This window comes from Dermacentor albipictus, chromosome 10 (genome assembly GCF_038994185.2).
Source record: "Dermacentor albipictus isolate Rhodes 1998 colony chromosome 10, USDA_Dalb.pri_finalv2, whole genome shotgun sequence".
Classification (NCBI taxonomy): Eukaryota; Metazoa; Arthropoda; class Arachnida; order Ixodida; family Ixodidae; genus Dermacentor; species Dermacentor albipictus.
Genome location: NC_091830.1, coordinates 79443077 through 79461088, shown reverse-complemented (window position 1 = coordinate 79461088; position 18012 = coordinate 79443077). Strand labels below are relative to the sequence as shown.

The 18012-nt window shown below is 51.7% G+C and overlaps 1 protein-coding gene across 1 annotated transcript in view; it reads right to left on the bottom strand.

Annotated features, from left to right (window-relative positions):
- The window catches only part of LOC139050389 (growth arrest-specific protein 2-like), a 286366-nt gene that overhangs the window by 247544 nt on the left and 20810 nt on the right, over positions 1 to 18012 (bottom strand). The gene's annotated exons all lie outside the window — the stretch shown is intronic.

Here is an 18012-nt window from a genome sequence, read left to right as displayed (position 1 = left end):
GGTCTGTCCCATTTGAGAAGGAAACAGTGTTTGCGAACGAGGAAATTTCCACATTGGTTGACAAGAGATCTCGTCCCGTTGTCACTGGATTATATTAAGCACTTCATCATTCAAACGACTTTCATCTTCGGAGAATGACAATGAGGATGGAGTCGCTACTCATAGTTGTACCCGCGTTCTTTCAGCGCCTTGGTGGCGCCGTAGTTTCCTGCACGGGAAGGACAGGAACCACACGGTACCACGAGTTCTGCTTCTCGAAAGTTGCAGCGTAAAGTTGAAACCAGCTCATTCTTCGACTTTGCAAGTATTATACACCACGCACTGGTACACGTTCTTGCATGTCGCGAGAGAAGCATGCGTCACCGATTAGACAGGATGCTGCAACTTCGTTTCTTCGGAAGGATACCTGGAGAGGATGATAAGGGCCAGAGAAAATATTATCGGTCGTCACTTAGGGAAGAGCAAAAGGGTCGTAGCTCGAAGTGGCAGAAGATTGCGTATGCTCCTGATGACAAGGAAATATAACTTAAAGCTTCATTCACGAAGCGGACAGTCAGTGCTAATGCGGCGAAAGACCCGACTTAAAGATTAAATGCTGCCTGACAGAACGTGCCAGCGTTTGGAACGCCGGGCCGTATCGGCAGATCGAAATTTACTAATACAGGGCCTCTTAATATTGCTCCTCAGCGTCGCTCTCCATGACTTGATCTGGCGACATCCGATGTGGCGTATAGTGTGCCAACATCCTGCGCTGTGGGCGCGGAAGCATGAAGCAGAAGCGGCCAGTAGGGTGTCCAGCCGCCGAACAGCGACCCCCTCTCCACCCGGATTTCCTGCAACCGCCCTCTCCCCGAAACGCCTTTCGAGCAACATGGCTTCCGCGCACACGAACCGCGGCCTCCGCACGGGTCAAGGCGTCGCAGCAGCGCAGCCGTCGCGACGACGTCGCCGCCGGCCCGTGACGGCGGCTGCTACCGCCCCCCCCCCCTCTCTCCGATGTCGCAGGCGCGGACGTAACAGAAGCGAAGGGGAAGGCCGAGCACGGCGGGGGAGGCCTCATGCAGTTGTGGCCCCGCGGAAAGACGCTCGCAAAGGCGTCCGACGATCTCGCTCGCGAGAAGAGCGGTAAACTCTGTGACAACGCGCTCAATCGTGTTCGCGGCCAACGGGCCTCGGCCTCGCGGCGAAACTGTATGCTGCGCCGTCGTCTGCTCGCACCGCACCGTCTGGTCCCTTCGTGAATTCTTCGCATGCTTATGCGACTGCTGCGTCTCTAGTGAGGAAAACGTGCGAACTTTTTATTTGCCGATCGACAAATGAATTAAAGCGATAGCGGCGTTAGGAAGCCCGTGCCGCAAAAAATCCGGCATCGGACGTCGTTTCAGCAAAAAAAGTTTTCGAACCACCCACACCCCAACCTTCCATGTGACCCAAGGAATTTACTGAAGTAATTGAATTTATCAAGTTAGAATACGTGGCAGAATCGTAAACTATGACTTAGACACAACCTAAAGAAATGATAGTTCTCAGGTTGTAATTTGACTTTGTAATTTGACTATAGGAGAATATGTATTTCCGTTACGCAAAAGCTTAAAGAAACCCCTTTTCCAGCGTTTCTACCATGCACGGACCAGCCGCGGCGTCCGCCATTTGCGCACACCGGCGCGCAGGTGTCTCGGGGGCCACGGAGCGGCGCGCCCGCTTCCTTGCAATACCTCCAGCTGGAGCTCCCAAGAGGCCTCTCTTTCTACCACAAAGCCCGATTTCGTGCATAGCGTTCGCGGCCAGTGTTTCCCGGTAAGCATTACGGTTACATGCGCTCCAGTTGCCGGGAAGCGCGAGAAGCAGTCGGCGATCTTTTAATGCTAACGCGTTCCACTTTTAAAGGCGAAGCTGAAGCGGGCTCCAAATTTACTTATCATACCTATTCAAAAGCGCTGCATAAGGCTGCGAGAGACAGCGTAGCTGAAGGATGCGAGGTAATCTAAACCGACTGAATCGTTCTTTACGTGTCTACCAAACCTCGCTACACGAAAGCTAACCATAGGTCTTTCTACCGAAGGGACTGCCGCCATCTTGATACGAACCCACGACCAAGAGCTCTATAGCATAAAAGCATAAATACTGAGCCATCGCGCAGGATCCGTTTTCATGGTCGTAACAATAAAAAAAAATATCAGTGAATAATCGAGTACGCCTTTTTCTTGCTCAATAAGTGCGATACCTATCTGCACACCTCCCATAGTAAGAAAATTAGAAAGCGCATGACTTCTCCGCACAATCGGATAGTGGGCTTCGTTAGAACACAGCAGCCGAAAATCAATCGGATGTACCGCCAGCACAAATTCATACGCGAACAAGTCGGAAATGAGTCGAATGTGTTTTTGGGCTTCCAGGTTCACCATTATTTGTAACAGCGGCTTAATTCATCCTACCATACATACGCACGTCGAACTTTAATGTACTTACTCAGATCGAAAATCCGGGGGAAGGGTTATTCAGTACGTGTTCACCTACTAGACAGTCCCCATTTCGTCTGCTGCTGAAGTGCTGTTTGGCTGGGGGGGGGGGGGGAGCACCTGTCTGCTTCCCATACGTACCACAGCCCAGCCAATCACAACCTCATTGCGCTGCTGTATTTCTCAAAATTGGCATGTCGCAAATTCGCAACCCGGGACATGTGGTCCATCTTAGGCCGATAGTGAAAATTTCTTCAAGTGTCCATGTGTATGATTGTGCGTACTCTAACAATTGTAAGTCGTAACATTGTACAGTACCACCGCGTCTAACAATAATTATTGGGTTTTACGTGCCAAAACGACTTTCTGATTATGAGGCACGCCGTAGTGGAGGACTCCGGAAATTTCGACCACCTGGGGTTCTTTAACGTGCACCTAAATCTAAGTACACGGGTGTTTTCGCATTTCGCCCCCATCGAAATGCGGCCGCCGTGGCCGGGATTCTATCCCGCGACCTCGTGCTCAGCAGCCTAACACCATAGCCACTGAGCAACCACGGCGGGTTCGTGTCTGACAATGAAGCGCCATGTAAACATTTCTTCTTCACAATCTGCGGTGTACGTTTCGCTTCAGCAGAATCACGACGGCTCATGAGTGCCCTTCTACTGCTGAACAACAATGCTTCGCAATAAGTAGCGCTTGTTAAGAACGGCCAGCTGCAGTGCAAGTTTGCCACCCAGTTACAGCTATGGCGGCAACATTCCAGGAGCGTCGCCGCCAACTTCTAGCCACAGCGTGACTAAATCGACTTTGTGTCGGGGAACAATACGGGCATTCCCCACTCTCCGTCGCTTCAGCTAGGATGCGTTCGATGAAGCAGGCTTTGTGCTGAAACCGCCACCAACCTCTAGCCTCATCGCCGTTGTGACGGAACGAGTTCGGCGGGCCAACTATTGTTCCCAAACTCCCCAACGCGCTACCCGGAACGGCTCCGAGCTCTACGGGGCCCCTCTGACGTCGGCTCCGGACCTTCGCACGTGTGTGCATTTGTGTGTGTAGACCGTCCTGCGGGGAGGCGGCTAGTTTGCGATGACGAAACGAACGTTCGCATCACCTTGTATCGGGAGAGGACCGAGTGTTTAAAAACCGCTGTTGTGCGGCTGCTCAGGACACTATCTCTCGAGCAGTCATGTTAGACTGATGTACTTTCTCAAACAGTCATGTTAGACTGATATAAATACTGTAAATAAACCCATATTCCTCGTTCTCGATGAGAAGCAGTCCTTCCCTTCATCAACGTCTTCAGCGTGGATAAGTTGGACGACGGCATGGGCCAGCTATCTTCTAATTCATGCCGGGACTCCAATCTTGACAACGGATCACGAGCGATGGGATCGAGCCCCCAATCCTGACCCGCTCAACCAGAGTTGATTGTAGCTGCGAGGCCCTTTGTTGTTGTTCTTTTGATCTACTGTATCCCGAGGAGCCAAAGCCCAGTCGAACTGAGTTCACGACGATGACCGAGTTCCAGAAAAAAGAAAAAGAAGCATTCTTCCCTTCAACCTGCGAGACGCCTCCATGCCGTCATCCTACAGCTTCTCACGCGACTCTTCACGCACTCCAGATAATCAAGTGCAACGGGTCTTTTTCCGCTCGTGCAAGAACTGCGACGACAGCTTTTTCTCACGGCTCTAGCGTGCCAGAACTCATTGACCTTTAACGTATACTGTGCGACGCAATCGAGGAAGTGCCTGGAAGTGAGACCAACAAGAACGAACACAGTGCGGGTTGCACAGGCACCGATGGCAATTTCGCCGACACTGAGGAAACGATAGCTTTTGTAGCATTTTTCTTCCTATAAGTGAGGAAGTGTCCGAGAAACACTGCCAGGACTGTCTCAATTCGACGTTTATGGGAAACGCGAAATAGGCAAGCCTTCGTTATGATTCAAGATAGGCCTAGAAGAAGAACAAAAAGCAAGAGGGGCACGTGTGAGGCGTTTGAATTGTACCTAATTACCCTATAAAACAACGCGTAAACAGAGTTAGAAAGCAGTATGTGGTAGTGCGCGGTCCATTGCGGCGATCATTAAGCGCGAGATCATTAAATTAACGAGTGCAAGATAAGCGATAGTGGTGGGATCATTCCTCACGTGCGGCAAGTTGTTTCTTCCTTCACTTTGATCTCCATAAATTCATCGTTTCTTCGTGTCACTTATCAGGCACAAGTAATTTCCCCTGTGTTGTCCTTGGTGTCAGTGTAAAAGAAGTAAATTAACGTTAAAAATGAAGCGGCGTCTTCAGGGAGTAAATGACCGGACAGCCGCTATATACGATGAGAGTACCTGCAGCCAGAACAACATACAACACACCCGAGCGAACAAATCGCACGAAACGCCTGGGCGACGCGGGGATACACAACGCCTACACCGCAACTTTACCGACACACAAACCACAAAAACACTACCGATGGGATCAGGAGATGAAAAGAAAGAAATAAAAGAAAAAAAGCAAGGGCCAGAAAGACGCAATTTCTCCCGCCGCCCGCTCAACAGCCGCGCTCGGCGAGCTATGCCTATTCATATCATTGGCAATAAATGTTTCTACCACCACTACGAGCGCATTCTACGAGCGCCACCTTCATCCAGGGTGTGCAACCCACCGACGCCGCCGTTATCGTCCCGCGGGCAGCCCGCGACTCTTTCGCCGCGTAGTCCGCGCGTTGTTAACACCTCGACGCTGCGGACGGCCGAACTAACGAGGGCAGTGCGGCAGGGCCGGCACACGTGCGCATGCGAGGCACGTACAATGCACTCTCTCCCCTCCTCCTCCTCTCGCGATCGATGAGGGATGAGGGATGAGGACGCAGATAAAGGATGCGCCAGCGGCCGCCGTACGTGCGACGCCCCAAACATCAGGGTGCATCGAACCGAATAATATTGCATTCGCGAGCGTACACCATCGACGGAGCTAATGGAAAGCGACAGAAAAAAAAGAAAGCGTTAACGTCAAAATCAGCGTTACTATAGCGCTGAAATGAGGCTCAAGCTTGTGTTAACGAGCTCTCGAACAAGGTTAGTTGGTACGAGGCGCTGTTCTAGTTAAATACTTGATGTTCCTTTACTCCTCTTTCGCTTTATTTTTCGGTGTGTTAGCAAATAAGACAGCTCTATAGTGAAATCACCGAAGCAAAGCAGCCGTGGGTTCTGCACTTTTTTTTTTTTTTTCAACGAGACCACCTGAGAAAGCCACATGCAGGATTTGGTAGGCTTTGTCCAACCTTTGGAACAGTTTGCCTCATTATCGGATAGCAGTGGAAGCCCGTAACTCTCTCGAACATAAGCGGCTTCCGGTGAGAAAGTTCTGCGCAGCACGCCGCAATTCAGTGACAAGCGTCCGGTGACGAGATTTGGGGAGCGGCGCTCCGTTTCTTGCTGCTCTCCGTTAGGTCATCTTTTTCGGCAGGAAACCAGTGTCAATCTTGGTTAAAGCCAAACTTCCACGCTAAGGACGAAGGACAAAGAACCAAGAGCGCGACATGGGCAGAATGGTTTCATTCTGCCCGCTAATAGATACAGTACCCATTTTTTGATACTCAGCATGGCCTACTGTGACTCATGTTACGTCTACGGAATGTAGGGTTACTGTGGCTACGGTTACGGCTCCAGTGGCTACTGCGCGTGACCTACTGCGGCTACTCGGCTACAGTGAACATCTTCTGCAGGTATACAGTGCACCGCGTACAGTCGAATGCCTATATAAGGAAGCGTTTGGAGTCTCCCAAATCGTTCGTTATACAGGCCATTTGGTTGTAAAGGCCGCGCACCGCACAGCTCATTATAGAACCGGGACAGAGTTACACCGTCGTTACACAGGTAATTTCGTTGTAGATGGGTTGGTTGTAGAGGCGCTCGACTGCGTATGGCTACTGCGGTTGCAACGTTGGTTACAACGGCTAGTACGTGCAGCCTACTGCGGCTACTGCCACGGCTATAGTGCACAGTGCAAGGCTACTGAAAGCTGACAACTGCGGATACTGCTACGGCTACAGTATGTTCGTATAGTGCGCGTGATCTTCCGAGGCTATTCGACTACAGTGCACGGGGGTATACGGCTATAATGCGGCTGACGTTGCGTACAACGGTTGGTGAGCGCCGTCTACAGCGGCTAGTGCCCACGACAATAACTGACAGGGCGAGGCTACTGCACATGGCCTACCAACGGATGCTGCTACGGTTACAGAATAAGTTCACTGCGGCTACTGTTACGGATACAGTGGCTGCTGAGCACGACGTACCGCAAATATACTGCTATAGGGCAATCCAGTATACACTGTGTGCGGCTACCGCAGCGGGAGAGCGGCTACTTCGCGTGGCGGCACATCACTGAACAAAGAACCGTCTGGAGGACCAAGCCGCTCCACAAGCAGGCACCGCCGGGGTTCTCTAATGTTGAATTCCAATGGCGAAGTCGGAGCAAGTTTTTCGGCTCGTTTCGGAGCAAGTTTGTTCAAATGAGATAGTCGGAGGGGATTCACAGCGGGAGTCACTCCGTGGAGCAGAAAAAGATGCTCCGCCAAAATCGGCGGAGTGGACCGGAACTCTGCGTGACGTATTTCCTTTACCGCGTTTGTCTGCTGGGAGGCGCCACCGGTCACGACTCGCAAGGAAGCAAAAGCTGCTGTAGCCGCCCTAGCTGCTGCATGCTTGGCGAGATATCCATTCCGCACTTTTCAAAAAACAACAGGTGAACGGCGCTGGGTGCAAACAGCGGCAGGAAATTACTACACGCAAGGTATCCTGGGTAACTCGGCGATAGAACTTCCGCTTCCGCCTTGCTCCGGCGGCGCAGGTTGTGTTCCACTCGCGGATCTGGAGCCGTTGCTCTACGCCAGGGTCGAGTGCTCGCTCGCGGAGTCCGTCGGCTGCTCCGACTCCGCCACTGGAATGCAACATAAGCTGGCGGCGAAGCCGCCGGCGCAGGAGCGGAAGAAACCTAGAAAAACGCGCGTGACGCCTTTCCGCGCGCACGCGAACACTCAAACGCGCGCGCACGCTTCGACATGCGCGTAATCGACGGCAGTTGCGGTTAGGCCCGAAACTAATGGACACCGGCTCGCGGGAGATAAACGAGTCCGCCCGCTTTCGCGGGCCACGAACTCGCGAATTAAAAGGGGGCCACCTTCGCGCCTCTTTCTCTTCGAGTCAGCTACGCCGGGCACCCTGTGGGAAACGATTTATTAAATGAGAGCCCCCCCCCCCCCCCCCCCTTTGCAAGAGGATGCCCAGAAGCGCCGCTTTAGGGCTCAGAAGGCACCCACTGTTTAGAGGACGTGGCCACGTACCAGGCGAGCAGTCGGCACCCAATTTCAGAGAGCCGTAGAAGCAATAGACGCAACCCTTTAAGGCAAATTAAATATATTGATCCCGTTCCGAATGAATTCCGCAAAATATGCGAAACAATTTTGCAAATACCGTATTTTCGCGATTCTAAGCACCCCCCTGTACTTTCGCGAAAGAATTTGGGAAAAATTTTTGCATGCGAATTTCGCAAGCACCCCCCTATTTGTTAGGAAGAGCGCGTAACCAAGACCGCCAAGCGCGCTTGCTCGCTCTGTCATCGAGCCGGAGCCGTCGGAGTCCCGAGGCGGAACGGCGTCCGCGGCGCGATCTTGCCGCACAGCCGGACTGCAGAGCCGCGCGGACTCGTGAGTGGCAGTGATAATGACTAAGCATCCGAGACAAGCGGTGGGCTCACTGTCTGCACCGATTTTTCTTTTGGATGTTTGCAAAATAAAGTGTTATTTCTCGCACCCGTCTCGTCGTGATGTCGCAGCGAAAAGGGGGAGGGAGGGTGGGTCATTCCAGATTTTTCGAATCTAAGCACCTCCCCTCACTTTGGGCATCGCGATCATGAAAAAAAGGGGGTGCTTAGAATCGAGTAAATACGGTACGTCCCACACATTTGCAATATATCCATACGAGCCTATGTGAAAAGACGTTAAGACGTTCCGCTTAATGCAACTTATGTGCAACAATATCGAGAGTGATATATAGTAATAGTGACAAGAAACTCGACAAAAGGTCGAGGTGACGTTCGATGACATATGTTCCAAATACTTCCACACGCTGGATCATTTTTTTTTTTTTCAGGTACGTTCCACTTGGTGGCGCTTATGTATAGCGAGATTAAGAGTACAAGGCGCTTAGTACGACCGCTACGCTGTAGGCATGGCGGGTGTTGCGTACTGTTGTACCATACTACGTGCACCACGTGTCGGAGTCCATCATCGAGGCGACGGGAGCTCCCACTTCTCCGCGACAAGTCAAGAATGCGACAATGCGACGAGAGGGACTTCAAGAAGCACCCAGCCATCCCCGCGACGAATCGAGAATTCCACGCGAGTGACGCCGGCACCTGCCAAACTGGTTCCTGCCGACGAGGGGTCGCCTAAGGGACAAAAAGGAGAACCGGCGCATTGGGAAAAGAGTCGCCTCCAGCCACCCAGTCGGTCTGATGCGCTCTTGCAGCTACATGTACGCTAACATCCACTATCTGTAAATATTTTATAACGTTTTTCGTTTCTGCTTCGTCTACGGAAAAGGTCCGTCTTTCGTCCTTCATCCCGAAGTCACAACACTACCGAAAGCGTTTCGTTTGTTCACGAGACACCGAAAAATGATATTTAGTTTTACCAGTAAACTACACGTCCAGCGTTGCTTAATACCTATCAGAATGTGGGGATTAAAGGATTACAACGCCATCAGGCCAGTACTGAGACGGTATCAAGCCACTTATTTAACGTTACGGTAACAACGCAGCAGCCTAGAGGGACATAAATCGAATGCAACAATTACTTCGAATTCGCGGATATTGAAGTTTCGCGAGGTGTCTCCGTGCGGCCAAGCAAAATTTGTGTCGGAAGCATAGGTCGGCAGAACAAGCGGACGATCGCTCGTAACTCAATGACCAATATATATATTTGCAGGCTACCTACTCAATCACGCTCCAGTGCACTCACACCCATTGGTAGTCACTCACACTGCCACTCATGAATTGCCAACACTAAATGCCATTCAGGCCCGAACTCACCCACTCACCAGTATACACTTGCCCGCATAAACACTCACACGTCACTGGCTCTTGCTAACGCTAACCAGGACTCATCCTCGTTCATGCTCACATCTCCATCATTCACCAACACTATCTCGCGCCCTTAAAATTTACTGATCCATACTTCCAATGCCGCTTCCTAACGAACTAAAGGGTATTCCACTTCTTTTTCTTTCTTACATTTCTTCTTTATGCGTGCATACCTTTTACGAAAATGTCTGAAACGATGTTCAGTGTACTATTGTTGTTCATACGGCTTGTTCACATTAAGCGTTTCTTTTTATTCATTTGTACGCCTACTGCTTTTAAACTCACCTGCCATGCAACCAAATAATGCCGTAGCTATAGGAGGTGACCCATGACAATTCTGCTTCGCGATCTCTTGCTGTGGTACATAAACCAAAGCACTTGTGTATCCTTTGTTGGGATAGTAATTTCTTAACTTAGAAAACAAAAAAAAGAACGCAAGGTGCGCCGTGAGTTTTCCAGGGCTAACTGTACGTCTCAGGCGCGCGCATCCAGTGAGCTTCACTTCAGTTCGGGGAGTCCGGGCCGGGGGATGGAGTTGCCCGCAACAACCACCGGGCACCACGAGCACGGTGGTGTTCGCCACCTCTCCGCACTCCGCTCACGTTGCAGGGAACGCGAACCCGGCGTCACGCTTTTCCGAGAACGCGTGCGAACTGGGCCAGTCGAGATGCGGCGGCACAGAAAGGCCGAGTGGAGGACGGCGGGCACCGCTGCGCGCGCGAGACTGCACACGCACACACACTTACGCGCACGCGCGCACACACACACACACTCACACTCACACATACATACACATACACACACACAGCGCTAGCTCCGATACACCGACGCGAAGAACAGCACGGCCGTGCACACTGGTGTACAGGCGAGACCAGAGGGCGCTGCGCGCCAACCAACCCCGACGCGTGGACGAGACCAAGCGCAACACGTACAGACACACGAGAGACGCGCATGCGCCGAGGCCTAAGTGGCCGCCGACGAGGCGATCACGCGGGCTCGCGCGGGGCACGAGAAGCGGACGTGACGGACCATTTCGTGCAATTACGCGCGCCGGCGGAGTCTCGAACTCGCGGGCGCGGCATGCAGCCATAATTCGCGCGGGCTCCTCTCCCTCCTTCCCGGTAGCGCGGCGGCGGCGAAATGCGGGCCGTTATTGGAATACAATCAGGGCGGCGCCACATCGAGGGCCGATCGGGTAGCACGACGCCGGGTCGGCAGCTCGCGGCACCAGGACCCGGCCCGGCGACTGAGGAAATCGAGGCGCGGGAGGCGATGCCGACCGAATGCCGAGAACACGACGACCATCACGACAACGATAGCCTTAACTGGCGGCGCTGCCTATTATGGAGAGGGGAATCCCGAGAGGCACGATACGTGTCACGATTCGAGAGACGGGCTCGCAATGGGCTAGCTGAGAGAGACGACATGCACACGCCTTGGAACCTGCGGGCACACACCGACCCAGCGGGAAACCTGGAACCCGGCCATGACACTCACAGGCCTACCCGGTTGGAATGTTTGAAGTAGGCGCGCAGCAATCGCGGCAAACAGACATCGTAGCCGTACAGCTAGTACAACTATAGTAAACATGATCACAGATTCACAGAACGGCTCAACAAGACATTATAAAGGACGTGCGTACCTCCAATCAACGCACGGCCAAAATAAAGCTGCGCCGCATCTATGTAGTTTCACAAGGTATGTTGTTCCAGTACAAATGTAACACGGTACATATAGGTGACGATGCCTCGCATTTACGCCAACAGGACACGTTCTCACTTTAGTGACTCGAAGAAGAGACAGGCACCGCTAGCCATACTATATGACGCTGCCCTTTGAAGCCTCCTTCCACCTTTCTCTGTAGCACAGCGACGCGACTACATATTAAGTTATTCGGCAGCTCATGCACGGGCGTATACACATGCCGGTATGACACATCGTAGATTCACTCCGAGGACGGAACCCCGCGATACGCTTTCAGCGGCGCTCGCAGGCCGCTTTGAATTTCGTTTTCCTCGAACGATGTCGGTAGTAGTATCAGTAGATTCGCTCGCTGGAAGAACGCGAAACTTCTCTCGAAAGCGAGAAACGTGGAGAAGAGCGAAATACGAGCGCGCACGGACGCCATGCTGTCCCACGTGCGGAGAAGGGAGACAGAGGGAACGAAGGAAATCGACGCCACAAGCACGTCACTCAATTGCAGAGGTAAGCATTCTCTATAGTCGTGATGTCACACTGCATCGATCACTCACTCTTTGCGAATTCTTGAGCGGACGACAGACGAGCAATGTCCCTATCGAAGTTGCGCACGGCGCTGTAAGAGGATAACGTCAACATAACGTTACCGTTCTGGCGTTGCCCCATAGCGCGTTCTTCCAGCTGTGAATGTACAGTACACCCCACATACGCGTATTCAGCAACAGGTGGTACGTGTAACGGCAGCGCGATAAGTAACGGTAGCGCGATAACGCCTACCTTAAAGGGACACTAAGGAAAAAAAATATTATTTGTTCTATATCAGTAAATTGCCCTCCCACAGTACCAGAAACGCCACTCTTACAGCAAGAAGACACATCGCAATAAAAAAAAAGAAAACAAGCGAACAACACAGAAGACGTGCGTTAGGGCAAAGATAGCTTTTTAGCGGTAAAGATCGACTACATTGCGTTCTAGAGGAGCCAAATGCTAATTGGGCAAGTTTCGCGAACTTTCACGGAGCCAATGCGGCCCAAAAACTGAAAAAAAAAAGAATATACTTTCAAATCCAAACAACCCACGCGGTTGTTTCATCCCGCGGTAAATATACTCGCTTTTGCTTGCTCTTGTCATCGCGTGTGTATTCACATAAGCTTTTCCGCGCATGATTACGCGCCTCCCGTAGAACGTACGATACTGTTTTGGCCAGGTCGTACGGTGGTCTTCGCTAACTGAATGGTCCGTAGAGGAATTGACTGTACGTGATATCATTCATGAAATAAGGAACTGTGCTGGCGCAAGTTGGAACCAGCTAGCGCAAGAAAAGGGTGATTGGAGATCGCCGGGAGAGGCTTTCATCCTGGCAGTGGACGTACAAATAGACTGATCACAATGATGATGACGACGATGATATTGTTTCAAGTCACGCTACCGGGGCCCATGCAGCCATCCGTGCGGAGAGCTGCGACAACAGAGGGACAGTTGCTGCCTCCTAGGTCCTCGCTAGACGCGACGCCGGCCACACAGGTTGCCGGTCACTAGAGCCTGATGAGCTTTCCGACGTGACAGATTCCACTACAAACTGTTCCTCCCGGGCTTTGAAAACCGTACCTAGTACATTTCATTGTCTGAATCGCAACACGTATGAAGCCTTTTTCGCTCACGCAGGGGTATACATTTATCGCACAACCGATACCCGGCCTCAGATTTAAGTGCGACAAACACGTCAGACTCGCCGCGGTGACTCGGGGGTTACAGTGCAGCTGTTGGGCGCCGGGTCACATTTCGACTGCCTGCTGTGAAGCGGAAGGGGGGGGGGGGGGGGGGGGAGTGAGCAATAACACTAGTGGACCACGCTTTGCGTGTGGCACGTGAGTTGTTACCGGGTGGTCAAAATTAATTCCCGTGTCGCTCTTAGGCCCAGTGTTGCCCCGGGGCGTTGCGCCTAAAATAAAATAATACAACAATACCACACAATGGCCACTGCTGGAACAAATTGATCACCTCACGGCCATGTTCACTTCTTAGCATTTAAATGAACAGATTAAACCAGTGTGGAGTAACGAAGTATTATTCCTTTAGAAGAGTATTTTCGTTTATTTCGCCACAGGAGGTTAATAAATGAAAGAAAGAACGGAAACCTCCATTTCATTTTTCTTTAGAGCCATAACTAACGCGGGTACGTATGTGTCACGTCACGAATTTCAATTTTGCCGCATTTAGGCCATTGCGGAGCAGCGAAACTTCCCTAAACTTGCCTAGCTTTTTAAGATACAATGAGTCCATCTTCGTCGATAAAGATGTTCCTAGGCACGATGAGACTGTCGTCAACATGCATGACAGCACGGCGACCTAATGCAAGAAATTCAAGGCGGTGTCAGCCGCAGTCTCTTTGTCGCCTGCCTTTTACGGCCTGTTCGAAGCTCACGACAACAGCGGCTTTCCTTTGGCATTCCATAACGGGGACTCAGTAACAGCTCAACTCATTTCAGTTGTATACACGCACGTGCCATCCTTCTAAGGCACGCCCATCTTACCCTTTCGGTTTTCGGGGTCACTCACTGCGACGCTGCTGATTGGCAAACGGCGGATTACGTTCAGCTAAGCGAGGGGGGGAGTCCCGAAGGCCACGCTTGTACAGTCGCGGACAGAATATTACAGACCATGAAATCTAAGAAAAAGCTGAATATCTCCGCGACCTCACAACGCAATCTGGTATTTGCATTTTGGACCTCGACTAGAATATGCTAACAAAGTTGTCGTGGGCAGTTTTACTGGTTACTGCTACAGGGCTGCTCGGGAACTGAACGTTTTCGGAGATCCCGTGGTCCATTTTATTCTGTCCGCGACTGTACGTACGCCGCTCTGTACGGCGAATGCGCTCGGTCTCGCTCTTTCGCCGCGTTAACGCGCAACTCCCCTCAACGAGGCGTGTACGCACAGACAGGGAGACGCGAGCGCCGAAGGATGAGCGACGGTGCCGAGCGCCCGGCGTCGCAAATAGCCGCCGTTCCGCGTATACTGCGCTCGAGCGGCCGTCAAAAGAGGCGCGCAGCAGCAGCGAGAGTGGCGGCGGCCGACGCCGCTACGCGCCGTCGGTCAACGGCCTTGGCCGCCGAGGTCCGCTGCAATCGGCGAGGAAGAGACGGCCGGCTACTAAGACGTGCGTGTGTCCGTGGATAAACAACCGGCCGCAAAACTGACCAGCGAACGAACGGGTCTCCCCGCCTGCCTCGTAAGACTGCTGCCGCTCGGGTACACGGAAAACAACTCGCAGTTTCTACAGACGTCTCCGACGAGAGGTCTTCGGGCGCGTCCTGTAATCGCCGTCGGATTCTGGCAAGAGTGTGCGTGCCAAATTGCTCATATAGCACTAGCAGGAGAGAGATGTAAAGAACGGAAGGCACGGAGGATAAGCGTGGTCGCGATCGGTTGGCTACCCAATACTCGGGAAAGGGGACGGTGTCGATTATAGGATCTTACTGGCGCAGAGGCGAAATATAAGGTCGAAGACGCCAGGCGCACGGTAATAACGGTTTGTCATTGAGCGACGAACTCTGGATGTAATATGGCTGGAGAAGGGGCCCAGATATAATTAATTGGTTGTGAGTGTGACTGAAACGTATACGTATTACTAGGTATTATTAGGTACTGTACATGTAGACAAGAGCACGTATAACAAACCAAAATAGAGTCATCAACGTCTGTCGCTTTTCCTGTCTCTGTCTACGTATTCTTGTTCACTCTGCTATAAATTATTACGCAGTACCCGCTTTGTACGCCTGGTTTCAAGAGTACGGAAAATTACTGCAGTGACATATCAATATTACCAGTGGAAAGGTCTTCTTCTAAGTGGCAGACGGTGATTCCAGCCAACGATATAGGAATGGGTTTCCACAATTATCCCCCTTTGGAACACAGCGGTGTGCACAGCCATCTAGCTCATTGTTGTTCACCTTTCCTCTTGCATTTATTCTAGGTGCTAAAGATCCGCGGTTGATGTTCTCCAACAATCGATCGGAGACATTTACGCGAACAGTACTCCAGCCGTGTTTTACTTTTCTCTACCGCAGGCTTATGAACATTTCTTCTGCCATCTCTAAAGCCCAAGACATCAGGCTGAGGCAGGCTGCAGGGGAGACGCGAGAGCCTCACCTCTAGCCCGGCCATGGCGACTAACGATGTAACAGCGAAGTGGTTGCGGAGGCTGCTATGCGTGATACAACGACTGCACACGTCTTTGCACGCACGCACACACGCACGCACACACAGGGAGGAGACTATGGAGAATGATGATGCACGCGTAATAAGCTCACTGCAATTTTGTTTTCGTGCTAAATTGGCGCCGATGTTGCGCCACTTCCTTAATGTTTATTAACAATCCTTAGATCCCTCTTGTTGGTCTCATTCCGATGTATTACTAACTAACGGTACCTCACAGTATTACCTCACGCGAATTAATTGTCATATCTTTACATCACTAGTTCCATGCCATGTTGTGTTTCCGTCTTATAGGTCTTTCTGATTTGCCTATCATGTACGTTACACACACACACACACACACACACACACACACACACACACACACACACACACACACACACACACACACACACACACACACACACACACACACACACACACACACACACACACACACACACACACACACACACACACACACACACACACACACACACACACACACACACACACACACACACACACACACACACACACACACACACACACACACACACACACACACACACACACACACACACACACACACACACACACACACACACACACACACACACACACACACACACACACACATTTCTTTTTTTCGAGTAAAGTTTCAGCGAACGCTTCAACACGACGAATATCTACCACCTAACCCAGCTGCCTTTCAGTATTACTACAGTTTCCGTCTCATATACATCTACAACAATGGAAGAACGGGCGGGCAACCAGAATAGGGAAACCTATTCTGGGCAGCGAGGTCAACGGAGTGGGTCAGCAGACCGTGAGTGGTTGTACGCACGAAGGGGTTAACAGGGAGAGCGCTTGTGCGCGCAAAGTGGAATGCATTGTGCCGCTAGACGACCACTCCAAAGAAAGCGCCTGCTCGCATTTCAGCAACGTTGTTTGCTAGTCTTGTAACAAGGAACAGACACCATTTGGTCGAAGAAGAGAAAGTGAGCTGATCTGGGCCACGAACCGTTCTGGTGCGGCAGGATCAGGTCATATTCCGGGACTGGAACTGCTTTCAAGGGCCTTGCGGCGCCTTCCATAGATCTGCTCCCTTCACCTTGTTCAGCACCCGCTGAATAACGTGTCCGTTCCTGATTAGAATTTATTGACCTGAAACCCCCTCACTGCCTACTGACGTTACAAATGGGAATGGGTGTGCGTATGCGGTCGCAAAATGTTAGATAAGACAGCTTTTTTTCTTTAAGTATGGGTGATCAACAGTCTTGGCGACGAAGTGGGGAGCCGCTTTTATTATGTGGTTGTCTTCGGCAGGATCGAATGGAAGTAAGCGTTGGTTCGGAAGCTTACTATATTGAGGTGGTGGCCCCTTCATCCGTCAAACAAATGAACAACAGAGTAGAGCTGAAATGACAATTCAACCAATCGGGCAAGATTTGGGAACCCTTTAAGGCGGTTCGCGAAAGCATCAAAACCAACACATCGTGCCCCAAACAGAATCGAGAGAATACAAGAAACTGAAAGAAAGCACGACACACGCGCACTGTCTCTTCACCATGAGCCTAATCATGACACCACTTGACACCAGAACCAAGAAATGAAGAACCCACAACTTCGAACCGAAAGGAACAGTCCCACCTGTGTCGGCGGTTCTCGAATTGAATGTAATATTAGAGAAAGCAACGGTGCTCACTGCAAAAACGACAGCGAAGCAAGTTGAAAAATCACGCGCAACGACCAACTGCATGTGGGCCTCAGAAATACACGTCGTCACAACAATCTACACAACGGAGCCATGTATCAACGCCTGACAGAGGCGGCATCCAAATCGTGCACCGCATTCACAATGGTAAGGACAAAGAAAAGGTGGCTAAAACACGCGATATGCGCTACTCGCGAAGGTATATGAGGATTGAAGCATTAAAAATCCCACAACCGCTCCGCGCGCACAACTTGCACGTCTCGACTGTCCCTCCCCCTCTATACACAAAAGGTGTGTACTTGCGTGCGCGCGCATCTTTGCGCGAACGCGGACGCAGGAAATTGAAGCAGCGGGCGGTAGTAAGCAACGATGATGACGCCCACAGCGCCCTCGCAAACTGGCCGCTGCCGAGCCCGCACGCAGGCACGTCTGGAAGCCGTCTGCCAATCACCCGCGGCGAACGCGACCAACGCGCATGCGCACACGTACGCGCGCTCCCCGAACATTACGCGAACAAAGGCGCGAAAGTACGTTCGAAGGAGGGAAGAAAATGAGCCGCGGAAAAGAGAATGGGCGAGGGTCAACGTCCTTGGCCCCACGAGGAACAGGAGGATGGAGGCCCCGGTAAGGCGGGTCGGGCCGAATAAACTACACGTACGCGACACAACACACAAAACAAGCAGACGACAGATGCGTCGCGACGCTGTCGCCATTTTGTTTCGCGTGGATGGCGCGGTTTGCGGTCGCTCGACACGCTCGGCTTGGCCCGTCGACGCGCGACGAAGAGTCTTCCGACAGC